Here is a 26,639-nt window from a genome sequence, read left to right as displayed (position 1 = left end):
GGTTTTGTGCGCGGGCTTTCTCCAGCTGCAATGAGCAGGGCCTCCTCTCTAGCTGCAGTGCTCAGGCTTCTCACAATGCGGCTTCTCTTTTACAGAGCACGGGCCCCAGGCGCAGGGCCTTCCGTAGCTGAGCTCCTGGGCTCTGGAACACCGGCTCAGTCGTTGTGCACAGGCTTAGCTGCTCTGCGGCATGAGGGATCTTCCCAGATCCGGGATCCAACCTGTCTATGTCTCCTGCACCGCAGGCGGATTCTTTCCCACTGAGCCACCAGGGAAGCCCAAGACACTCTTTCATGACCCTTGTCATACCCTTGTCATGAGGCTTTTCACTGCATCACAGGCCATCCACTCTCAGTTCTTTGTGTGAAAAGATCGGGAATCATCACAACCATATTTCTTCTATGTTAATCACAAATCTGCTTTTTATGGTCATTTTATTATGAAGTCTATTTTTTATGATCACATACCACATAGGGCTGCTATCACAAAAGACCACAGATTGGGAGGGGGCAGTTCCAGAGACTTCAGGGCCACGATGAAGAGCTCAGCAAGGCGTGTCTTCTCCGTGGCTTGTAGGCTGCTGCCTTCTTACTATGACCTCACGTGGGCTTCTATGTCTGATGTCTCTTAGTGTGTTGGAATTTTTTCGGATTGGATTAGGGCTCATCCATGTGACCTCTGGGCTTCCCTGGTACCTCAGCTGATAAAGAATCAGCCTGCAATGCAGGAGACCTGGGTTTGATCCCTGGGTTGGGAAGATCCCCTGGAGAAGCGGATAGGCTACTCACTCCAGTATTCTGACCTGGAGAATTCCATGGGCTGTATAGTCCACGGGGTCGCAAAGAGTCAGACATGACTGAGTGACTTTCACTTTATGTGACCTCTTTTTCATCTTATTTACCTCTTCAAGGCTCTATCTCCAAATACAGTCACATTGTGAGTTGCTGTGGCTTAGGGCTGCAGTATATGAATGTGGGGGACACAGTTTGGTTCATAACACATATTAATAAGATTTCTCTTGAATTTTAGTATTACACATAAAAAGAAAACTGAAGCTAGAAAACCGTAATAATATATGAGCTTTTAAAAAGCATGGAAAAAAAGAGTTTGTGTCGAGAGGACTCTGTCATCTTTATTCTTCGGAAGCTTTGTCCACAGCCCCAAGTGCATCATCGTGGTGTGATAGTACGTTGACGAAGTATTTCTGTGAGAACTGAATGCCTTCTATGCTAGTTCTTATCTTTCCTACGAGGAATAAGTTTCTCGAGAAAAGATACCATGTTTCATATAAGTATGTATTACACCTCAAACCTACCACAGGGCCTAGGCACTCGATAAATATTAAGGAAGTGATAGTTGGATGGATGGACGGACGAAATAATTTGCAAGTCACTTGTACATTTAGAGCTGTGATTTAGATATTTTATACCTGAGATTATTGCTAATGAGAAATACTCTCGATTATGACAAGAGACACCTTAGAAATATTATTCTTTAGTGTACATAAAACTAGATCTTAAAATATGACTGCCAAACAGATTTAAGAAAGATTTTATTACATGGCGACCAGCCAAAACCATTGAGCAGAAAATAGAAAGGAAATAAAATTATACTGTCTTGAAATCCAGGTGGAGTTTTGCACATTCTTTCTCATTAAACATCTATCTTGTTTCCTATCTGAGTTTCAGAGGCAAAGGAAGAGCTATGAACATTTGACGTATACTTAGTTCCAAATAGACTGTAAATTCTCAGTAGTTGGGTGTGCAAGCCAGGAGGTGTGTTTATATTATTCACTTTCTGCACCGTAGTTCTCTGAACATAAATTTCTCCTTCTTTAGGATTGTTTTACCCATCACCAAGAAATACCTATATCTTCAGCTTAACAAGAAAAATTTTAAATATCCAAGCAACAGTCCTAATTTTGCTTCCTGGTGATAACTGCCAACAACATTTGTAAAATAAGCCTGCTAACATTTAGGTATATTTAAATATGTGTGTATATTAAATCCATATAAATATGAAGGTAAGTCTATCTCAGATTCAGCAAGGCTCCAAAAGGATGTACATGCTGAAATGAACTACTATGCAGGGCTTCTTGAGAACTAGCTAAAGGGAAGGTTGATTACTAGTCGCCAACGACTGGACTTCCCCGGTGGCTCAGCGGTAAAGAATCCGCCTGCAGTGCAGGAGATGCCAGTTCGGTCCCGGGGGGTCAGGAAGGTCCCCTGGAGGAGGGCATGGCAACCCACTCAGTGTTCTTCCCCGGGAAGTCCCATGGGCAGAGGAGCCTGGAGGGCTACAGTCCGCGGGGTCGCACAGAGTCGGACGACGTAGTGACTGAACAGCAGCCACGAGGGGTTCGGGGGGCGCGACGCCTTTGGAGGAGGCTGCGGTCTGTGTCCGCCCTCTCGGGAGAGTCCGCTCTGGCGTCACCGCGAGGGCAGGGCAGGGGGCTCATTTAGCGTTCTCGGCACTTTGTGAAAGGCGTCAGGCCGGGAGGACACACAGTGTTTTTCAGGGTCGAGAGAAGGGCCGTCCAGGAGTGAGGCGTTCAGCGGGCAGGACGGCAGGAAGGCAGCGGCTGAGCGGCGCAGCGATGGTCTCGGGAGCTAGAGGAGCCACGCGGAGGTCCTGCCCTCTGAGGATCTCCAGGAAGCACGTTTAAGGCCTGTGGCTCCGAGGGAGCGTCCCTGCCGGCTCAGACAGTGAAAGCACCGCCTGCAACGCGGGAGTCCGGGGTTCGATCCTTGGGTCAGGAAGATTCTCTGGAGGAGGGCATGGCTCCTCACTCCAGGGTTCCTGCCTGGAGAATCCCATGGACGGAGGAGCCTGGCGGGCTACAGTCCACGGGGTCGCAAAGAGTCGGACAGGCTCCGAGGGCAGCTGTGCCGCGGCAGGGTAGCTCGGCAACAGCAATCGTTCTGACCTTCCCCTCCTCTCCCACTTCCGCTACTTCCGTCCGCCCACCCTGGGAGGGAGCCAGGGTCAGCAAGCGAAGGCTTCTGGAGAGAAAGAAGTCATTTGTGCCCACCATCCTTAGCGGCTTCCAAGCTAAGCAATAGTGATCTAATGAAGTTTGCCCATTAAATTTGACTATTTTAATAACTGAAGCTAAAACTAAAGTGACTGAAGAAATATTTTTTCTAAAGTGATCATAAAGCACTAGATCTGGCCTGGCCTGGCCTGATCTAAGATACCGGAGAGATCTAGATCCAGCTAAAAACCAGTTGGAAAAGAGAGCCTGGAGGGAATTAAAGTGATATATTTTTTATACACTGCAGAATTCTGTTCTTTCAACATTATGTATACAAATACCCACACACGAACCAAATATAACACACTATTAAATATACACAATGAATTATACTCACCATGAAGTCTGTACATATAAAAAGTGGGGCTGTATTTGACACACTGTTTTAGAGTTTTACAGCTTGCCTTCTTGGTGGTGCACTGGTAAAGAATCAGCCTGCCAATGCAGGAGATGCAAGAAATGCAGGTTCGATCCCTGAGTGGGGAAGATCCCCTGGAGTAGGCAACCTATTCCAGTATTCTTGCCTGGAAAATACCATGGACAGAGGAGCTTGGTCGGCTACATACAGTCTATGGGGTCGCAGAGTCAGACATGACTGAGCATGTATATGTGCATTTTTCATTTATCTATATACCATGATCTGGAGAAGGCAATGGCACTCCACTCCAGTACTCTTGCCTGGAAAATCCCATGGAAGGAGGCGCCTGGAAGGCTGCAGTCCATGGGGTCACTGAGGGTCGGACAGGACTGAGCGACTTCACTTTCACTTTTCACTTTCCTGCATTGGAGAAGGAAATGGCAACCCACTCCAGTGTTCTTGCCTGAGGAATCCCAGGGACGGGGGAGCCTGGTGGGCTGCCGTCTATGGGGTCGCACAGAGTCGGACACGACTGAGGTGACTTAGCAGCATATCATGATCAAGTATTTTTTTTCTGCAGCATTATTTGTAATTACTTCAAAAAACCCTTGATTAGTTACTCATTTCATTTGACTATTTCCCTCTTGCTGGCCATTTATATTTTGTTAAATTCATACATGTTTAAATTAGTGTTTGCTGAAGTTATATCCTTATAATGAATAAGTAGTGAGAGTCTTTCTTTATTACTTAGAACAAGAGTGTAATAAGCACGGACTTGTGGTCACAAAGATGCACAGTTAAGAAGAATTTAATGAAGTATAGTTGATTTACAGTGTTTCAGGTTTATTGCCAAGTGAATCCATTTTATATATATTCTTTTTCAGATTCTTTCCCATTATAGGTTATTACAAGATACTGAGCATAGAGTTCTGTGCTGTACAGTCAGATTCTTGTTTACCAGTAGACTGCATCTGTTCATCTCAAGCTCCCAATTTCCCCTCCCTCCTTCCTCCTTTGGTAACCATAAACTTGTTTTCTCTGCCTGTGAGTCTTTCTCTGTCTTGTAAATAAGTTCATTTGTATCATATTTTAGACTCCACATATCAGATCAGATCAGTCGCTCAGTCGTGTCCGACTCTTTGCCACCCCATGAATCGCAGCACATCAGGCCTCCCTGTCCGTCACCAACTCCCAGAGTTCACCCAGACTCACGTCCATCGAGTCAGTGATGCCATCCATCCATCTCATCCTCTGTCATCCCCTTCTCCTCTTGCTCCCAATCCCTCCCAGCATCAGTCTTTTCCAATGAGTCAACTCTTCGCATGAGGTGGCCAAAGTACTGGAGTTTCAGCTTTAGCATCATTCCTTCCAAAGAAATCCCAGGGCTGATCTCCTTCAGAATGGACTGGTTGGATCTCCTTGCAGTCCAAGGGACTCTCAAGAGTCTTCTCCAACACCACAGTTCAAAAGCATCAATTCTTCGGCGCTGAGCCTTCTTCACAGTCCAACTCTCACATCCATACATGACCACAGGAAAAACCATAGCCTTGACTAGACGAACGTTTGTTGGCAAAGTAATGTCTCTGCTTTTGAATATTCTATCTAGGTTGGTCATAACTTTCCTTCCAAGGAGTAAGCGTCTTTTAATTTCATGGCTGCAGTCATCATCTGCAGTGATTTTGGAGCCCAGAAAAATAAAGTCTGACACTGTTTCCACTGTTTCCCCATCTATTTCCCATGAAGTGATGGGACTGGATGCCATGATCTTCGATTCCACATATAGATTATATGATATTTGTATCTGACTCCCGTCACTTGGTATGAATCCATGTTGCTGCAAATGGCATTATTTCCTTCCACCTTATGTCTGGGTAATGTATGCATGTTGTATAATTGTATATATAAGCTGAATCTTTTTGTCCATTCATCCATCGATGGACATTAAGGTTGCTTTCATATCTTAGCTATTGCAAACAGTGCTGCTATGAACACTGGGATGTATGTATCTTTTCAAATTAGAGTTTTTATCTTTTTCCAGGATATGCCCAGGAATGGAATTGCTGGATTACATGGTAATTCTATTTTTATTATTTTAAGGAACCTCCATAGTGGTTGCATCAGTTTACATTCCCGCCAACAGTGTAGGAGGGTTCCCAGAGGGCGTGTATTTTAATAGTTGTTAAGTACTTCCAAACCACCATTCAGAAATCTTTAACCAGTTTGTCCTTCCCACCAGTAGTAAATCATGTGCCATTCCCCACACTCTCTGCATTATTAACTTTTAATGCACAGTGTTATTAACTTGTTTTCCAAAATTAAAGTACAAAGCATGGCATAATGATTGCTGAAATTTGCGTATCTCTGATTACTATGGAGCTGCAAGTGTGACGTTTTTGCTAATTGATTTGCATGATGACATTTTCATTTTCTAATTTACTGGCCACAGCCTCCTGTCTTTTGGCCATTTTTAAAAAGATAGTCTATTTATATATCTTTTTCTAATGATTCACAATTCTTTCGATATGTTAAAAATTCTAAACTGTCCCATATGTTGATATTATATTCCTCTGATAAACATTTACATCTGACCCTTGAACAATGAGGGGGGTGAGGGGGGTAGGAACACTGACCCCCCTTGAAGTCAAACATTCTGTGTAACTTATAGTCAGCCTTCCCTGTGTACGATTTCCCCATATGCTCGGTCCCACACGCAAGGATCCAACTCCCTGCGTCACCATGCAGCACTGTAGGATTTGCTGCTGAAAGAAGCCCGTGTATAAGTGGGTGCGTGCGGTTCAGACCTGAGCTGTTCAAGGATCAACTGTATATTTAAATGTCTTTCTTGTTGTATTAGCCATACAGTTAATTTTCAGTTTTTCTCTAGTCAAACGAGTCATCATTACCCTGCATTTTTCTCTGCCTTTGGTATCAAAATTAGAAGGCTCTTTTTACCTTTATACAATTATATTTATTAATATATTTAAATCTTAAATCTAAATGTAATTAAAGCATTGCAACAAGGCCCTACTGTATAGCACAAGGAACTATATTCAATATCCTGAGATAAGCCAGAATGGAAAAGAATATTAAAAAGTATATATACGGATAACTGAATCATTTTGCTGTATAGCAGAAATTAACATTATAAACCAACTTCAATTTAAAAAGAGAAAAGTAAAATTGATTTAATGAAATAAAGCAGCCTATTGAAAGAGTAAAAAATATATATGTAAAAAAAATTGCCAAACATGAACTAAGTATCAATGATAATAGAATACACGCACGAGTGTGCCCAGCTTGAGGACACCTGAGCTCTTTCTGCATTTTATTCTCTTTGTTCATATTATTTCTTTCTCTTTAACAAAATGTAAAGTTGCAAGTACATTCTCCATCTATTTACCTTCCGTTTTTCTTCAGAACTAATCACTATTCTGTTTCAGGGCATTATTCATGTCCAAGTGTCTATTACTTATCCTAGATGTCAATAAGCAATCTACTTCCTTTCTGTAGGGCTTTAAATTTTTATTAAATTTTTCTAATATGTCTATGTATTTTCAATATGCTTTTTTACTCAATATTGTGTTTTTGAAATTCACTAACATGGGAATTTTTTTCCCTAACATTATAAACTTTAGACCTACCTACGCTGTTGGAGAAGGCAGTGGCGCCCACTCCAGCACTCTTGCCTGGAAACTCCCGTGGACAGAGGAGTCTGGTGGGCTGCAGTCCATGGTGTCGCTAAGAGTTGGACATGACTGAACGACTTAACTTTCACTTTTCATTTTCATGCATTGGAGAAAGAAATGGCAACCCACTCCAGTGTTCTTGCCTGGAGAATCCCAGGGACAGCAGAGCCTGGTGGGCTGCCGTCTATGGGGTCGCACAGAGTCGAACACGACTGAAGCGACTTAGCAGCAGCAGCAGCAGCAGCATGCTGTTGTTCATAGATCTAGTTCATTCATTTTAACCGCTGTCTAGTATACAGATGTGTGACTAAACCTTAGATCATCTCTTCTGTTAAAAATGAATATTTAGGTAATTCCAACTTTTTTATTTTTCAACTCCAACTAAAGTTAGGATGAATTTTCTAGCTCACGCTTTCTGGGAACATGAGTCAGAGCTTCCCTGAGTAAGAGCACAGGTAGAAGAGGAGTTGTTGAGTCACACAAGTGTGGCTTTTTCAGCTGTGTCCGACTCTTTGTGACTCCATGGATTAGAGCCCACCAGGGTCCTTTGGCTTCTGCCACCCGGGGAAGGAAGCTTCCCTGGAGGCCCAGATGGTAAAGAATCTGCCTGCAATGCAAGAGACCGGGGTTCGATCACTGGGTTGGGAAGGTTCCCTGGAGAAGGAAAGGCTACCCACTCCCATATTCATGCCTGGAGAATTCCATGGACACGGTAGCCTGGTGGGCTACAGTCCATGGGGTCGCAAAGAATTGGGCATGACCAAGCAACCAACACTTTCACAAGCGTGCTTTATTAAGCCTTGCCAGCTATTGCCAAATTATTCTCCAAAGTGATTGTATAATTTACAGAACGGTGTGTAAGAATTCGTGCTAATCCAAATTTTTGCCAAAACCTAAGTAAAAGAGATTTAAATTTCACCACCAATGTGATGAATGGTGTCCCAGTGTTGCTCTGCTTTGCATTCTCCTGCTATTCCTTCAGTTGTGCAGCTCTTAATAGGTTGATTGGCTACTTGGAATCCTCTTCAGTGAAAAACATGACCATAGCCTGTGTCATTTTTCTACTGTTGTTTGAAATTTTTTTCATTAATGCAATTTTTAAATTTAAATGTTGCTCGGATAGTTCACAAAAATATACATTTTTTGGTAATGTTTTTAGAATATCTTTTCATGTATTAAATTTTCTAAGTTTAGTGTATTCAGCTTATAATTTATAATTCAATTCAATTTATAATTCTGCATTTTTGTATCTTATTCAAAAAATCCCTCCCTATCTTGATATCCTAAGAATATTCTCCCATATCTTCTTGAGAAATGTTCACAGTTTTGTTTTTCACATTTTGGTCTTTAACCCATCTGGAATATTTTATTTTTGTGCACAGTATAAGGGATCTATTTTCATCATTTTTCCTTATGGAATGCAAATCATCTTGGCCTCGTTTTATTGAATAGTCTACTCTTTTGCAACAGATTTGTGTCTGTCATACACCATACACATATGGTTTGTTTATCTATTTAGTGCTTTGTTTTTGTTTCTTTCTGAAACACTCACTGCTTTAACGATCATACTAATAGCTTAGTAATGAGTCTTTGAGTATATAGGACAAATCCTCTTCTCTAGTTTTTCTTGTAGAACATTTTACCTTTTCTTGATTCTTCACTTCTTTCATGGATCTTAGGATCAATTTGTCCAGTCCTACAAATAGTCTATTTTTGAGACTGGAGGATAATTGCTTTACAATGCCGTGTTGGTTCCTGCTGTGCACAAACATGAATCAGCCATGAGTGTGCACACCGCCTCCCTCTCGAGCCTCCCCCCATGCCTCCCCACTCCCATCTCACAGAGCACCAGGCTGGCTCCCTGCATTGTGCAGAGGCTTCCCTCCCCGCTGGCCACTGCTTTACACGTAGCGGTGTGTGTATGCTGATGCTGCTCCCTCGATCCACCCTGCCTTCTCCTGCCACCCCTGTGTCTGCAGGTCTGTTGCCTACATTTCAATCTCTAGTCCTGCCCTGAAAATACATTCATCAGCAGCATTTTTCTAGATTCCATATATAGGTGTTGATATGCAGTATTTATTTTTCTCTTTCTGACTTACTTCACTCTATATCACAGGCTCTAGCTCACCCACCTCAGTTCAACTCACTCAAATTTGTTCCTTTTTATGGCTGGGTAATATCCCATTGTATACACATACGACATCTTCTTTATCCATTCGTCTGTTGATGGACATCTAGGTTGTTTCCATGTCCTGGCTATTTGTAAATAGTGCTGCAGTGAACAATGAGGTACATGTGTCTCTTTGAATTTTGGTTTTCTTAGGGTATATGTCTGGTGGGAGAATTGCTGGATCATATGGTATGATTTATTCCTAGTTTTTTAAGGAACCTCCATATTGTTATCCATAGTGGCTATGTTAATTTACATTTCCACCAACAGTAGAAGAGGGTTCCCCTTTCTCCACATCCTCTCCAGCATTTATTATTTGTAGACTTATTGATGATGGCCATTCTGACCGATGTGAGAGAATACCTCATTGTAGTTTTGATTTGCATTTCTCTAATATTGAGTGATGTTGAGCATCTTTTTATGTGTTTGTTGGGTATCTGTATGTCTTCTTTGGAGAAATGTCTGTTTAGGTTACAAATAGTCTTGCTGGAAATTTTATTTGACTTGTAATGGGTTTGTCAATCAATTAAGAATATTTTTGATCTCCATGATAAGTCTCTATTTTATCTAGATCTTTCATTCTTCAATGAAATTATATAAATTTCTTAAAGCACTTCTTGCTAGATACTGCATCAAACTATTGATCCCTCTGTATTAATATTGTTTCCCATAAAATATTTAAACTCTCTTAATAGTCTTGATAGATGGTAGATTCTCTTGTTGTGTCTAGGTATACATCATATAACCTATAAATAACAATATTATAAATATATACCTATTTCTTTACCTATGTCTAGACTAGGATGTCTAGGTTATCTTGGAAAAAAGTTAGGATAATGAGATCTTACCTTTTTCTCAAAAACAGAAGGAGATTTCTTCTAAAGTCTCACTATTACGTTTATTTTTTTGATGCCATTTTGGACTGATAGTTTCCTGAGTTAAAGAACAAGCTCCGTATTAGTCTTATTAAAAAATAGTTTTAATTGCTGGCCCTTTAATTTCAAATGCATTTCCAGTATCCTGCATTTGTGCTGTCCTCACAATTGCTGGTTTTGGTATCATATTTGTATGCAGGTGATTTCCTACATTTCCTTTATGTTTGTCTTGATAGGTAAGCTTTTCCATTCATAATTTTCCTTTTTTCTAGTAGTGGCCTTTTCTGCCTAGAGATGTTCCTTTAGCATTTGTTGAAAGCTGGTCTGGTGATGCTGAATTCTGTTAACTTTTGATTTTCTGTTGAGCTTTTGATTTCTGTCAAATTTCACTGAGAATCTTGCTGGGTAGAAGATTGCTGGCTGTAGGTTCTTCCCTTTCATCACTTGAAGTATATTGTGCCACTCCCTTCTGGCCTGCAGAATTTATGCTGAAAAAATCACCTGATAACCTTATGGGAGTGCCCTTGTATATTATTTGTTTCTTTTCCCTTGCTGCTTTTAATGTGTTTTTTTTAATTTTTGTTAGTTTGACTCCTGTGTGTTTGGGTGTGTTCATCCGTGGGTTTATTTATATCCAGCACCTGCAGGAGTTGAGTGACCATGTCCTTCCTCATGTTAGGGAAGTTTTTAGCTATTACCTTTTCAAATATTTTTTCAGGTCCTTTCTCTCTCTCTCTCCTCTCTCTCTCTTCTCCTTCTGGGACTCCTGTTATTGGAATGTTGGCATACTTTATGTTGTCCCAGAAGTATCTTAGACTGTCTTCATTTCTTTTGATTCTTTTTTAAAAAATTTTTTTCTTTTAATTTTTATTTTTAAACTTTACATAATTGTATCAGTTTTGCCAAATATCAAAATGAATCCGCCACAGGTATACATGTGTTCCCCATCCTGAACCATCCTCCCTCCTCCCTCCCCATACCATCCCTCTGGGTCCTCCCAGTGCTCTAGCCCCAAGCATCCAGTATCGTGCATCGAACCTGGACTGGCATCTCGTTTCATACATGATATTTTACATGTTTCAATGTCATTCTCCCAAATCTTCCCACCCTCTCCCTCTCCCACAGAGTCCATAAGACTGTTCTATACATCATTGTCTCTTTTGCTGTCTCGTACACAGGGTTATTGTTACCATCTTTCTAAATTCCATATATATGCGTTAGTATACTGTATTGGTGTTTTTCCTTCTGGCTTACTTCACTCTGTGTAATAGGCTCCAGTTTCATCCACCTCATTAGAACTGATTCAAATGTATTCTTTTGATTCTTTATTCTGTTCCACAGCAGTGATTTTCACTGTTCTGTCTTTCAGTTAACTTATCTGTTTTTCTGCCTCAGTTACTTTGCTACTGATTCCATCTAATGTATTTTTCATTTCAGTTACTGTATTTTTCATCTCTGTTCTTTATTTCTTCCAGTCCTTTGTTAAACATTTCTTGCCTCTTCTTGATCCTTGCCTCTATTTTCCAAGACTCAGGATCATCCTTACCATCATTACTCTGAATTCGTTTTCCAGTAGATTGCCAGTCTCCACTTCACTTAGTTTTTCTTCTGGGGTTTTATCTTGTTCCTTTATCTCAGACATACTCCTCTGCCATCTTATTTTGTCTTAACTTTCTGAGAGCATGTTTTCTATTCTACAGGCTGCCAAGTTGTAGTTCCTGCTTCCTCTATCTGCCTTCTGGTGGATGAGGCTGTCTAAGAGGCTTGTGCAGGCTTCCTGATGGGAGTTTCTGCCCACGGGCGGGTGGAGCTGGTCTTGTCCCTCAGTGGGCAGGGCCATGTTCAGGAAGACTTTACGTAGTCTGCCTGCTGATGGCAGGGCTGTGTTCCTGCCCTGTCGGATGTTTGGTCTGAGGTGTCCTAGCACGGGAGCCTACAGGCTGTTGGATGGGCCTAGGTCTCGGCAAGGAAATACTGATCTCAGTAGGGCTCACACCAGAGTAATCACCAGAACTGCTGCTGCCAGAGTCTGTCCTGCAGTGAGCCGCAGCTGCGTGTTGCCTCCACAGGAGACCCTCTAATGCCGCCCTCGGCTCCTATGAGGTCCCTGCTTTTTTTCTTGGATTCTGGTGTGCACAAGACCTTGTGCGCACCCTCCAAGAGTAGAGTTTCCATTTCTCCCAGTCCTATGGGATTCCTGCAATCACACCTTGCTGGTCTTCAAAGCCAGATCCTCTGGAGGCTCCTCCTCCATTTCCGAACCCCGATCTGGGAAGCCTGATGTGGGGCTCCAGACTGGGAGAACGTCTGTGGTGTAATTATTTTCCAGTCTGTGCATTGCCCTCCTGACATGTACAGGATTTGATTTTATCACGATTGTGCCCTTCTGACTGTCTCATTTGGCTTCTTCTTTGTCTCTGGATGTAGGGTCTCTTTCTGGTGGGTCCAGCATGGTTTTTTGCTGCTCCTGCTCTTGATGGTTGTTTAGCAGTAAGTTGGGTTTTTGGAGGGCTCCCCTGATAGTGCAGTTGGTAAAGAATCTGCCTGCAATGCAGGAGACCCCGGTTCGATTCCTGGGTTGGGAAATCCACTGAAGAAGAGAGAGGCTACCCACTCCAGTGTTCTTGGGCTTCCCTGGTGGCTCAGCTGGTAAAGAATCCACCTACAATGCAGGAGACTTGGATTCAATCCCTGGGTTGGACAGATCCTCTGGAGAAGGGCAAGGCCACCCACTCCAGTATTCTAGCCTGGAGAATTCCATGGACAGTCCATGGGATTGCAAAGAGTTGGACACGACTGAGCAACTTTCACTTCCACTTTTGTGGTTTTGGTGTTTTTGTAAGAAGAGGTGAGCGCACATCTTTCTACTCCATCGTCTTGCCAGCTAAATCCAGGAAATTTAAAAATTATCACCTTGGTTGGCCTTCAGTATGAAGAGAATAGGACATAACCTATTCTTTGGAAATGGTGATCCCATTTCCAAAGTCAATAGTTTAATTGTCACTTCAGAATTTAAAGGAAATCCAAACAGGTTACTAGAATGAGCACCCAAATGAAGGAGGATAGAGTAGAGCAATAGGAGATACATCAGCCTTATGTTGCTGTTCTTAGGTACACTTCATATTTTTAATTTTTCATAGGCTTTCCCGACATTCTTCAATGAAGCTGTTTTGGAATTTAAAACTGTCTGGGGCTTCTGCCTACCAGTTAAAGTGGTTACAATTGTTTAGGATGAGAGTTCTCTCAAATTTTGCCTCAATAAGTTAGAAGTTTTTCCACTTCAAAGGATCCATCATCTGGGTATTGACAAGTAGGACCTTAATAGCACTCTAATGAATCAGATGCCAAAGGCATCCCTGCAAGAGAAGGCAAAGGGTGCAGCCCTCACCAGATCCAGAGAGTTCACTCCCAGTGATGGTCTCGGAAAGAAAGGTTGTCAGTGAATGGGCAGAAGCAATGAAGACTAAGACAGAAAAGCCCCCTTAAGGATTTATTCCCTTATGACAAACTACCCCGACTCTGGGTTCCTTTCAGCTAAATGAATACCTAAGAGGGTTGTGCTGTGAGGTTGATGCTTGTGTGTTGTTTTATAGAGTACCTCATGGCATGGAATTTTGAGGTTGGTGAGTGACCTAGTGTGATCTACCGTGTTCTGTGACCACTCTGTCCTTTCATGGGTGCCTTTTTAAGGTGGCAAGTGCTCCAGTGACTGTTAAATCCTTCATCTGCGCCCACTGATGGTGTGATTGTGGCTTCCAGCATATCCCTTAGGAAAAACTTTGTACCTCATGCTATGCTAACCACAGCAAACTGGTATCTGACCCCCACAAACTCACCAGCCTGTGGGGTTGGCACAGACAACAGGCTTTTAAACCTGTGCATGCATCTTACCCTGTAGAATTTCCTTCTACAACAAATGACACAATAGATAGAGACAAGAAAAGTAAGAACCATTTCTGAGAAGTAAAAGAGCAACAGACCAAGAGTGCGCCACCAAATTCCCCAAGAGTTGCTTACTCTAGGAGCTAGCCCCACAAACCTTTTCTCCTGCCAACCTAAACTGAGAAAAGGGAAGAAGAACTCCTGTCATCTTGTTTTCAACGTACCCTGCAGGCAGAGGTCCTGGAGATGGATTTGATAAGAATTCTCACCTTCTGCTTTTGTCAGAGGTCCCAGGATCTTTTAACAGCAGCAGGCTTGGGGTAGGTGCTGTCCAAGCAGTAAACTTGATCCCATCCTCATCACCAGCTGGGGAAAGAAAAAAATTTTCCTCTTCCATTCCAGGTTCTTCTGGCTGGCCTAAGGATTAAATGACATTAGACAAATTAATAGGAGGAAATAACACAAAAAATATAATAATATTTATACGTGAGAGAGACAGAAAAACTTAGTAACCTGCATATTTTTTTTCTTTAGGAGAATCAAATATGATCTTTTACTTATTATTTTCTTAATTTTTTAAGCCAAATTGTTTAAGTGCTTTTTTAGTTTTATAGTGTTTAAAACCTTTTCCTTTAATTTTTTTGAAGAACATTTAAAACAGGTTACTACTTAAGAAGTTTAAGTATTTAAAATAGTTCCTGCTATATAATAAATGCTCAATAAATAATAGCTGTTTTAAATACCTATTACCTATCTTATTTGTAACTTAATATAATTTAAAAATTAAATTATTTTAATTTTTTTCCTCTCCAAACACTCCTCCCATATTTTTGTTAGGAGTAAACTGATTATTTAGATTCTGGGTCATGCTATTAATTTTTTTCATAATACATTTTTAGAAAAGTTTTAGATTCACAGCAAAATCGATCATAGATTGTATAATGTTCACATAATTTTAGTTTTTCTAAATAATTATTTTAGAATAACCTTGATATGCAGATGACACCACCCTTAAGGCAGAAAGAGAAGAAGAACTAAAGAGCCTCTTGCTGAAAGTGAAAGACTTGGAGAGTGAAAAAGCTGGCTTACAGCTCAACACTCAGAAAACTAAGATCATGGCATCCAGTTCTATCACTTCATGGCAAATAGATGGGGAAACAGTGGAAACAGTGACAGACTTTTTTTCTTGGGCTCCCAAATCACTGCAGATGGTGACTGCAGCCATGAAATTAAAAGATGCTTGCTTCTTGGAAGAAAAGCTATGACCAACCTAGACAGCATATTAAAAAGCAGAGACATTACTTTGCCAACAAAGGTCTGTCTAGACAAAGCTATGGTTTCTCCAGTGTCATGTATGGATGTGAGAGTTGAACTACAAAGAAAGCTGAGCACCGAAGAATTGATGCTTTTGAACTCTGGTGTTGGAGAAGACTCTTGACAGTCCCTTGGACTGGAAGGAGATCCAACCAGTCCATCCTAAAGGAGATCAGTCTTGAATATTCATTGGAAAGACAGATGTTGAAGCTGAAACTCCAATACTTTGGCCACTTGATGTGAATAGCTGACTCATTTGAAAAGACGCTGATGCTGGGAAAGATTGAGGGCAAGAGGAGAAGGGGGTGACAGAGGATGAGATGGTTGGATGGCATCACCGACTCGATGGACATGAGTCTGGGTAAACTCCAGGAGTTGGTGATGGATGGGGAGGCCTGGCGTGCTGCAGTCCATGGGGTCACAGAGAGTGACCCGACCGAGTGACTGAACTGAGCTGTAATAATTATCTTAACGTTTCTATATTGATTTTTATAAGTGTCTTGGCAGTGGTTTAGTCGCTAAGTTGTGTTCAACGCTTGCGACCCCATGGCTATAGCCCGCCAGGCTCCTCTGTCCATGGAATTTTCCAGCCAAGAATACTGGAGTGGACTGCCATTTCCTTCTCCAATAAGTACCTTAAAATTATTTAAAATTAACTTTAGGTTTTATGAATTTTATTTGATCGATTATTGATCCTGAGTCTTTCCCCCTTTTTTATTCTCCTCTTTTTGAGTACATTCCAAATCCTGACTTTGGTATTCTGTAGCTTCCTTAATGAAAAGATATTTAAAACTTTGTCTCTGGTCCAAACTGCTAATAATTAACACTCTTCTTTACTTATAAATCAAATGGAAGGGGAAAAATGAAGAAATATACAAAGGAAGGTCTTTGCTATTTGAAGCTATGAAACTTGAATTACTCAAATGAACAATACAGCTAAATAGTATATGTTGATTTTCCTCTTCAAGTTTTCTCCTTAGCAGTATATTCAATTCAGTAGCAGACTTCTATACAAAATACACTAGTGTACATCCATATATGTCCATCCCTACTGTTATTCCCAAGTCATCATCATCTTTCATCTTGGTAATCAATCCAGACTATGCTTTACTGTTAACCTAATATTTTACCTCACTGAATGAATGATTTACCGATGAGGAGACCCTTTCTTCCTGAGTAGAGAAGTAGAGGGGATCTTGACATATTACGGATCTCTACAATGATAATAAGAATATCTCTATCCAAGGGTTAAAAAAGCCCTAATTTATCCGTCACCCAGGCAATGTCCATTTGCAGAGTAATTCCTGGAGTCCATGATGGCTGCTGGACATCCTAGCCCCCATAATTTTCCCAACTCAGGAGCCTCACAGCACTTGCCTTTAGCACTTGCCTTTAGCCTTTAGCTCTTACTACTACAGAGTAGCTCTGTAGTTCTGTTGCTACTGTTCAGTTGCTAGTCGTCTCTGACTCTCTGATCCCGTGGACTGCAGCATGCCAACCTCCTCTGGCCTCCACGATCTCTAGGAGTTTGCTCAAATTCATGTCCATGCATGTTCTATAGTTTAGACCTAGAATGTTTTAATATGGCTTGTATGCTGATAATTTTATTACCTTTTGTTATTACTCCTTATTGTTAAAAGTTAATTTTTCTTTATCATCGCCTTATCCTTTTAAGCCAATATTTCCCTTGTGTTATATCCAACTTTAGATTGTCAGTCTGTTAAAACCTAGGATAATATATTTTATTCCTATGTTTTATGCATTAATCTGGAAATAAATGTTCAACAAGCATTCTAATTGATTTATTAATAGGGCTAAATTGGGACTCCTGGCAAAAATGATTCCTTTAAGGATACAAGTAATTATAATTTGAAGTACTTTAAATTATTTTGAAAAAGTAGGAGACATATCATACTGGAGCAAATTTGTTTGAAAGAGTGAGCCACTGAATCATGATTTCAGTCTTTACAAGAATGAAAAATGTTTTCCCCAGTGCTTTTGATTAAATTTAACGGACGGCAACTCAATTAGGTTAACATGTCTGGAAAACTGAAATAGTTTGATAGTTAAATAGAGACCATGATTCTGACATTAAAATCAATACTGAATAAGCCAACATTTTTCTCTGTTACTCCCCTTTAAATTTAAAGAATTGTAATTTTTAAAATGATTTTCACATAAGAGTCAATTGTTCAGGTTAAATTCATTAGCAGTATATGTCATGTAGTAGCTGCAATATAGCATTAATGATACTTTAATTATTATTGAAAAACTTGAGTTCCAGTTTTAGTTCAATCACTTATTAGCTATGTATGTTTAAGCAGTGGGCCTGTTACCTCAGAGCCTCAATTTCTTAATGTGAAATCGGAGTAATGCTGTCTGCCTTATGTGTTCCACATACGAGTTTCGTGAAATAGTGCCTATCATTAAGGCATTTATACACTCAATAGCATTACTAGAGAAAAATAATTCTTTACCTCAAGAGCCAATTTCATTTTAATAATTTCAAATTCTTATTCGAAAATAAAAGGTCAAGTCCTGACATGTATTTTCTAAATAAAAGCACCTTTCTTCTAAGAAACTTGCTTTCAAGCATCCTTTGATGCGCTAACTAGGCCTTCTGACAATCATCAAGATAAAGGAATTTAATTACAACAACAACTGTAACAGTAGCCTCTTTCTCTGCTCCCAGGTAAGGCTGTGGAAAGAGTGCTTGCCTGCATGCATGCTCAGCAGCTTCAGTGGTGTTCAACTGTCTGCAGCCCCATGGACTGTAGCCCGCCAGGCTCCTCTGTCCATCAGATTATCCAGGCACGAATACTGGAGTGGGTTGCCATTTCCTCCTCCAGGGGGTCTTACTGACCCAGGGATGGAATCCGGGTCTCCTGAGGCTCCTGCATTGGCAGGCAGACTCTTCACTCCTGAAAGAGTGCACGTTATAGTTTACAGACAGGTACTGACCTGATAAAATGTCAGCGTCTTGTTATATTTGGATCATCGTTTGACATAGAGTGGGTTGGGTGCGGCCAGACTAGATGCTACTGTGGAGACTGTGGCCTCTTGAACCTCGGTTCTGAGCATCCTGCCCCATCAGTGGTAAAAGCTCTTTCTACACAGTAGCTGAAATATAATGTAGGTTGTAACAAAAGATGAAAACACGATCACTGCTTGCTGCAGGTCCAACCATGAAAGCAGAGTAATGAAAAGGAGGAGAGGAGAACATGGCGATGCGCTCCCATCTGGCGCCCTGCTCACACTGACCTTTGTCTGGACGTTAAGCTTTCTGGCGACCGTGGTGCCCAGCCACAGGCTGGTGGTTTCTCCCACCGAGGACAGCCAGATTTCGCATTTGCCCGTGCTGCTGCAGTTTCTGGTGCTCTGAATTCCTTCGTGAAATCCAGGGTTCTGTCTGGCACCCTTTTCCTTTTACCTGAAGAAGTTCTTTTTATATCTCTTGTGATGCAAAATAGGCAGGCCTTCTGGTGATGAATTCTTTAACGTTTCTTAAGTCTGGAAAATTATTTATTCTGTCTTAAACTTTGAAAGATATTTTCTGTGGGTAAAGAAGTCTTTGCTGATAGGGCTTTTTTTGTGTTGGTTTTTCGTTTCAGGACTTTAAACATGTTCCCCTGACTTCCATCTTTCATTTTTTTCTGTTTTGCTCGAGCTGTGTAACTTAGGTAAAGCCCGCTGTCGTCATTATCTTTGTTTCTCTGTACATACTCTATATTTTTTTCTTCGCTTTTCATATCTTTCTCTTTATCACTTGCTTCTCAGTAATTTCGTTACGCTTGGTGATTTGCAAGGCATATTGCCAGGTGTGTTAGGTATTTGCATGTCGTGCGTATCGCATTTGCAAGGTGATTTGCAAAGGTGTTGCGCCTTGGCATAATTTTGTTATGCCTTGGTGAATTTTATATTTCTTTGCTTAGGCTTTCTTGAGCTTATTGGGTTTCTGGATTAGTAGTTTTCAACAATTTGAAAAAAAATCTGGCCATTATTTATTTATTTTTATTTCCCCTCCGTTTCTCCTTTTCTCCATGTTCAGCCATTTGAAAACTTTCCACAGTGTCCTGAAATGAAGCTATGCTCATCTTGGCTTCTTTCCCCTTTGTGTTTCTGTGTTAAGTTTCTATTGATAAATCTTTAAATTTACGAGATCTTCTCTTTTGGAGTGTTTATTATCCCATTAATCCCAGAAAATGGCTTTTCAGATCCCTGGACTTTTTATTTCCAGAAGCTTGATTTCGGTCACTTTTGTCTTCCAGGTTTCTTTGTAGTATGTCCATTCTTTCCCTCAGCAACTTGAATGTATGGGGTATACTCACAATAACGTTTACTGTCCTTGTCTACTAATTCTATAACCTATGTCGTCATTGGATCAGTTTTGATTGATTTTTCTCCTTATAATGGGATGCAGTTTCCTGCTTGTTTACATACCTCATAATTTTTTTTTTTATTTGATGCCAGAAATGGTAAATTTTATTTTATTGTTAAGTTTTATTCTGGTACATAGTGAAGTGACTTGGAGTTTGATCCTCTGGGGTCTCAGCCTTATTCTATCTTTTAAATGATTTGTTTGGGGCTGTGCTGGGCCCTTGCTGCCGCACAGCCTCCTCTCGGTGCGGCGGCGGAGGCTGCCCTCTGCTGTGGCGCGTGGACTTCTCCCGGTGGCCGCTCCTTCCGGCGCAGCGCCCGGGCCCTGGGCGTGTGGCCTTCGGTGGCCGGGGCTCCCGGCGCTAGAGCCCCGGCTCAGTTCCGGTGCTTGGTCTCGGCTGTTCCGTGGCACGTGCGGTCTTCCAGGATCAGGGCGAGAACGCAAGTCTACACTGGGCCCCCAGGGAAGCCCTTGTGTCTCCGTTTTAAGCTTTGTCAGGGAAGAAGTTTAACCTGCTTTTAAACTGGGGCTAATTTTTTCCCACTACTGAGGCAAAAGGACTTGATGTGAAGCTCATGAAATACGAGTTTTTTCTACCTCTGACCCAGCGTGAGCACCAAGGATTGGTGTCTCTAATTCGTTTCCAGTCCCTGCGGTGCCCTCAAATGCACGTGCTGATCCGCCTTCGCCTGAGGGGTCCCCGGGAGGTCCCCAGAGCTCTGTCTCTGTTCGCTCTCTCCTCTCTGGTGTCTTGCCCTGTGAACTCCAACAGTTTTGGTCTTCACGATACCCCGGTCCCTCTCCTCAATTCAGCAGGCCGCCGAGTCCTGTCTGGGTTCTGCTCTCCGACACCACCGTCTGCTGACTTCCGCTGGGCAGTAAGTTAGATCGCTTGGGTCGTCCCTTCCTGTCGTGGGGTATGACTGTCCGTCGTAGTTTGACGCTCATGTTTTAAAAATATCTATTTTTTCTCCTGCCTTAAAAAAACAATTTTTAGGTAAGAGTGTAAATGAAGGGCTGTTACTTCGTCTTGCCTGGAAGCTGTCATTCTTATTAAAGCTACAATCTATAAGGAGAGGAATTTTGAGTGGTGTGAATAGTGTCATAAGTATCGAAACTTTTCTTTGTACATGAATGAATCCAGCCAGTGATTGAAAAAAGGAGAAAAACGGCAGCCTTTGCTCATTGCCTGTGGGACCACTTTTGTCATAAATCAAATACCTGTGGATAGTGGTCATCTTCATACTGTGTTTCATTCCATTGGTCTACCTTAATATCTTTAACTAATATCTTTTTAAATTCTATATCTTTTTAATTTCTGTAACACCTTGATTAAAAGGTTTATTCTTCTACTTCAGGATTGCCTGAAGTCTCTTCAGGTCCTTTTAATTTCTGCACAAGTCTTAGCATCAGTTTATGAATGCTGAACATAGGAATTAACTAGAGAATGAGCATACTATGTTCCTGAATTTATTGAGATGTTCCCTAATTTCCGATAATATTCAGTATAGAAGTCTGAAATATTTTTTCTTAGCATCATGTCTAGACATTTGATTTTTTTATATTTGTAAATGGTATCTTTTCAAAATTTCATTGGCTATTTGTTCTAAATAAATGACAGTGCTTTTGTACATTGGCTGTGTATACAGCTGGCTAGTTAAATATAGATATAAAGTCTAAAACTTATCTGTGGATATCTTTATCTTCCGTGCGTAAAAGTCACCGAGAGGGAGTTCCCTGGTGGCCCAGTGGTTAGACTTGGCACTTTCAGTGCTGTGGGTCTGGGTTCAATCCCTGGTCAGGCAACTAAGCAAGTCATGCGGTGCGGCCAAAAAAAAGTTACTAAGGATAATGCTGCTTTTCTTCTTTCCTCCATCCCAGCTCTTATGGTTTTTATGCACTTGTCTCTTCTCATTACATTGGCTAGGACCTCCAATTTATCCCTGAATAGAAGTGATGATAGTATGCATTTCCTGAATCTTTCCCAGTTCCATGGATAAAGGTGTCAGTAAATCACCATTAAGTGTAGGACTCGCTGCAGGTTTTAGAAAATCATCTTTATCAAGTTAAGAAGTAACTGTTATTCCTAATTTGCTAAGACTTTTTTTTCATTATGAAAAGATCTTGGGCTTTCTCAAACATGTAATGCATGTATCAAAAGAATCATATAGTTTCCTCTTTTCCGTTGAATTGAGTTAAACTGACTTTTGACTTCTAATCAATTAAACTTGTATATTTCTGATATTACACCCATATGACCACGATATATTTTGGTTCTTATATATCACTCAAATAGATTTGCTAATGTTTCACTAGCATTATTATATCCTTGTTCATAAGGAATGTTGTTATTATTAGTCTTTGTTTGCTACATTGATGTTTAAAGATATAAATTTATTTAAGGCATCATTACGGAGAAGGCAGTGGCACCCCAGTCCAGTACTTTTGCCTGGAAAATCCTATGGACGGAGAAGCCTGGTGGGCTGCAGTCCATGGGGTCACTAAGAGTCAGATACGACTGAGTGACTTGACTTTCACTTTTCACTTCATGCATTAGAGAAGGAAATGGCAACCCACTCCAGTGTCCTTGCCTGGAGAATCCCAGGGACGGGGGAGTCTTGTGGGCTGCCATCTATGGGGTCGCACAGAGTCGGACATGACTGAAGTGACTTAGCAGCAGTGACTTAGCAGCAAGGCATCATTTGTTATGAGTTCATTTGTGCGTGAGTGCTGAGTCGCTGCAGTTGTGGCCAGCTCTTTGTGGTCCTGTGGACTATAGCTCACCAGACTCCTCTGTCCGTGGGACTCTCCAGGCAAGGATACTGAAACAGGTTGCCGTGTCCTCCTCCAGGAAATCTTCCCAACCTAGGGATTGAACCCGAGTCTCTTATGTCTCTACGTTTCCTGCATTGGCTAATGCACTCTTTACCACTTGCAGCACCTGTGAAGTGCGAGTTCACTTGTTTCTCCCCCAAGTTAATGTGGTAAAGCCCTATCCTTAGTGCTCAGAATGTGAGTACTAAGTATTTTATTTTAAAATGGGGATATTGCAGACAGAATCAGATAGGATAAGTTCATACTGAAGTAGAGTGGGCCTGTAATCCAGTATAGCTAATGGTTTTATAAAAAGGGAGAATGTGGTCACGTACGCACACACGGGGAGAATGCCATGTGAAGATAAAGGCAGCTATCACACGATGCAGCCGAATCCAAGGAGCTCTGGAGATGGCCAGAACGCCACCGAAGCTCGGCAAGCGCCACAGAGCACACGCCTCCCTCGTGGCTCTCAGAAGAAAACAATCCCACTGACACCTCGATTTGTCTTTAACCTCCCAAACTGTGAGACAATAAACTCAGATTGTTCAAGCCACTTAGAGGCAATGATGTTTTTATAGCAACCCCAGCAAACAAATACGGATCTTATTTGGAGATTTTCATCTTTTGTTTTCACCAGGTTTAACATGATATGCCTGTGTATTATTTTCCTTGTATTTACCTTACTTTTGTTTGCAAGCTTTTTGAAATATTTCATGAGGTGTGAAACTGAGGGCTTTCATAGTTTGAAACCAGGCTACAAATGCTGCTCCGACTTTGCGGGCTTTCTGCTGGTGTGCGAGCGTCGCCTGCTGCAAAGCTCCGGCATTTGGCCACACCTCTACAGAAAAACGGGCTGGACTTCAAAGCCCATCAGTTATTCTGTTTTCTCTCTCCAGTCTTAGAAGACCACCAAAAGTTCCCCTCATTTTTCTGCCCCTGCCTACCTCCCCCCACCCCACCAGTAGGCCTCTACCCAGGCAAAACCTAGATTTCTAGTCTCTACATCTGTGCTCAGAATTGGCAAGTTACCTGGACAAATAGCATATGCACAGTGTCAGCCCACCTCCCTATGGGCCTATTCTTTCTTTCCCGGTCTTCGTTGTTTTAGCAGCACTAGCTAAACGATTTAAGCTAGTTTTCCCCAACTTCGTGCTGAGAATATTGTTCTGTCACTTACCTTCTTTAACTGTTACTCTAGTTATAAACATAATATATATTTTTCATAAAAATTGGGAAAAGGAAGTAAGCCCTCAGTTACCGCTTTTCCTATCAACCTTAGGTAATCTTTATCACTACTTTAGTACGTTCCCCTCAGATCTATTTTCTGGGGGTAGTTTATCCAGTAGCGACCATACACCACACCTTAACCAGCACTCAGATGCCATCACTGTCCCACAAGCTTCAAAACCTAGAAATAAGTCCATTAATGGATACGGAGAGACATTATGCATACCAAAAGGTCCTCATTCAATCAAGTTATTTAACTCTGAGTGAATAAACTCATCTAAAGAAAAAACATGTTAGGATGGGGAACATGTGTATACCTGTGGCGGATTCATGTTGATATATGGCAAAACCAATACAATATTGTAAAGTAATTAACCTCCAATTAAAATAAGTTTATATTTTAAAAAATAATAAAATTAAAAAAAAGAAGAAAGCGTGTACCTCTTAATCCCCATCCTTCTACTGAGAGGTCGCACTGTTAGGTATAAAATACGCTACAAGGATACAGTACACAACATGGGGTTGCAGCCCATATTTTATAGCTATAAATGGAGTGTAATGTTTAAAAATTGTGAATCACTATATTGTACACTTGTTATACATCAATTATACTTCAACTGAAAAAAAGATATAAATTTAGGAGGCCAATCATCCCCAGTGGAAGTAGATAAAACTTAGCACTAAAGAAATCAACTGTCTTCTATTTTCCTTTCCTCTGATCTTTTGCTCATATACACACTTAAAAAAACTGATTTCATGTGTGGATTTGCCAAAAAAGAGAGATTATATTGCTAAATTAGTTTTCTTTTTAAATCAACATCTTGGCGTTCTGTTTCGTACATCTATTTTTTAAAAATTTGGCTTGTATGAGTTTATATGAGAGAGTGATCAACTTTCCTTCAGAGATGTAACCTGCAGTGTCTCAGACATACTGAAAGTGAAAGAAAGTGAAAGTGAAAGTCGCTCAGTCGTGTCCGACTCTATGTGACCCCATGGACTATACAGTCCATGGAATTCTCCAGGTCAGAATACTGGAGAGAGTAGCCTTTCCCTTCTCCAGGGGACCTTCCCAACCCAGGGATCAAACCCAGGTCTCCCACATTGCAGGTGGATTCTTTACCAGCCGAGCCACAAGGGAAGCCCAAGAATACTGGAGCAGGTAGCCTATCCCTTCTCCAGTGTATCTTCCTGATCCAAGAATCAAACGGGGGTCTCCTGCATTGCAGGTGGATTCTTTACCAATGGAGCTATGAGGGAAGCCTTGAGGTAACAAAACTGTGGCGGTCTGTCAGGGACTATTGTGTTGTCTCAGGGAACACCCAGTCTCTCCACAAATGCTTTCTATTCAAATAGCAGTATTCACTTACTAAGTAGATTTTTATTCTACATAACTGAGATTATTTTGTATATATATTTTTTGATCTTCTCTTTTTGGTTATTTATATAATGTGAAGTTTTCTCCCAACTTATCAAACCCCTCTAGAATGAAAACGTTAAAAAAAAAAAAAGAATAAAAACATCATGAGAGCAGGGATTTTTCTGTTGTTTGTCCTATTGCATTACTAGAGCAAAAGCTGATGCAGTAAATATTGGGGAAATGTGTCAATAAGTGAACTATTCTTTTTGTAATCAATAAATAGTATTGAATATCATATGGCATATAGGAATCATGGCTCATTTAATCAATTCGCTATCATTGGTCATTCAGTTAATTTCCAAATGTTTTACTTTTATTAATAGTGCAGTAATGAATGAATTTGTAGATACGTGATTGGACACATTTTATTTTTTTATTTAGTTCAAGTTACTAAGTTAATGGTTGTGTATATGTGTTAAATTTTTTGAATTGTCAGACTGCTGAAGCAGAAGTTTAAACATTTATTTATATGCCAGAATACTGAGATGCTAGTCAATAATAAATGAATAATATGAAAGTCTTCATTAAATTCTTGGCTGGAAAATCCCATGGACAGAGGAGCCTGGCAGGCTACAGTCCATGGGGTCACAAGAGTCGGACACGACTTAGTGACTAAAGCACAACCACCACCTCTATTTCATTAAATAAATGATATACTAGGGAGGCTTATAACATAATATTCTGGTACATGCAGACCCCTATACTGAAACTGGACCCATCTGCAATGCTTGGCAGGCTGACTTCAGGGCTGGTAAAGGGACTGGGCTCCAGACCGCCCTCTCATGGACTCTGCTTTGTCATATGACATTAACCACCCATCACAGATGACCCTGACGGAGTGGCTTAAGAAGCTGAATGTGACAGCTGTCAGGTGGAGGTCCCAGTGACAAATAGAAAGCTGGACAAGACCACAGCTCCGAGGAACTCCCAGTTTGATGCCTCACTGATATAACATTTTATCAAGACAGCTTCCCCGGCAGGCCGATCTTGACCCAGATTTGCCCGTCTTTGCTATTATTTGACAATGTGCTAATGCAGTCACGGAAAAAAAGAAGACAGCTTTTCACTCTGCATCTGCATTGGTACTGCTTTCCTTGGTGTGATCTGTTGGATGGCCTCACTTTTCTTCAGGACAGCTGTCTGCTTATAAGGATGTGCTGACCTGGGCCAGCCAGTCCCAGGCTTTTGCTGGCTTCCCGCGTGAGCATTACCCGGACAGGCACCAGCAGGCTCCGCTTTTGCTATGTCATGCCAAGGTCCTTGGCAAACACTTGCAGTTTAGTTCTCTTGGAAGCAAGGGATTTTAGAGTAGGTTCGTGGTATATAATATTCGGTTAGTTCCTGGCATACACAGGTTCAACTCCCAGGTGTTTCCAAATGGTATGTTCCAAATGAGATTCGTATGATCTCATTACTTCTTTTGTTCAATTACTTTTATATGGAATGATTTTTCTTGTATAAAGATGATGTCCCTAAATGTG

The 26,639-nt window shown here is 41.2% G+C and overlaps 1 protein-coding gene across 15 annotated transcripts in view; it reads left to right on the top strand.

The window, feature by feature from the left end:
- Positions 1–26,639, top strand: part of TMEM232 (transmembrane protein 232) — a 346,237-nt gene that overhangs the window by 192,212 nt on the left and 127,386 nt on the right. For 2 of the 15 annotated variants that reach the window (XR_009495390.1, XR_009495391.1), the window contains exon 14: positions 5,431–5,464. The exons of the other annotated variants lie outside the window; for them this stretch is intronic. The gene's annotated coding sequence lies outside the window, so the exon portion shown is untranslated. The remainder of the gene's footprint in view (positions 1–5,430; positions 5,465–26,639) is intronic. 15 annotated transcript variants of the gene reach the window in all.

Source organism: Bos taurus, chromosome 7, assembly GCF_002263795.3.
Source record: "Bos taurus isolate L1 Dominette 01449 registration number 42190680 breed Hereford chromosome 7, ARS-UCD2.0, whole genome shotgun sequence".
NCBI lineage: Eukaryota > Metazoa > Chordata > Mammalia > Artiodactyla > Bovidae > Bos > Bos taurus.
The sequence above is the reverse complement of the archived record's forward strand: the minus strand, read 5'-3'. Positions and strand labels throughout refer to the sequence as shown.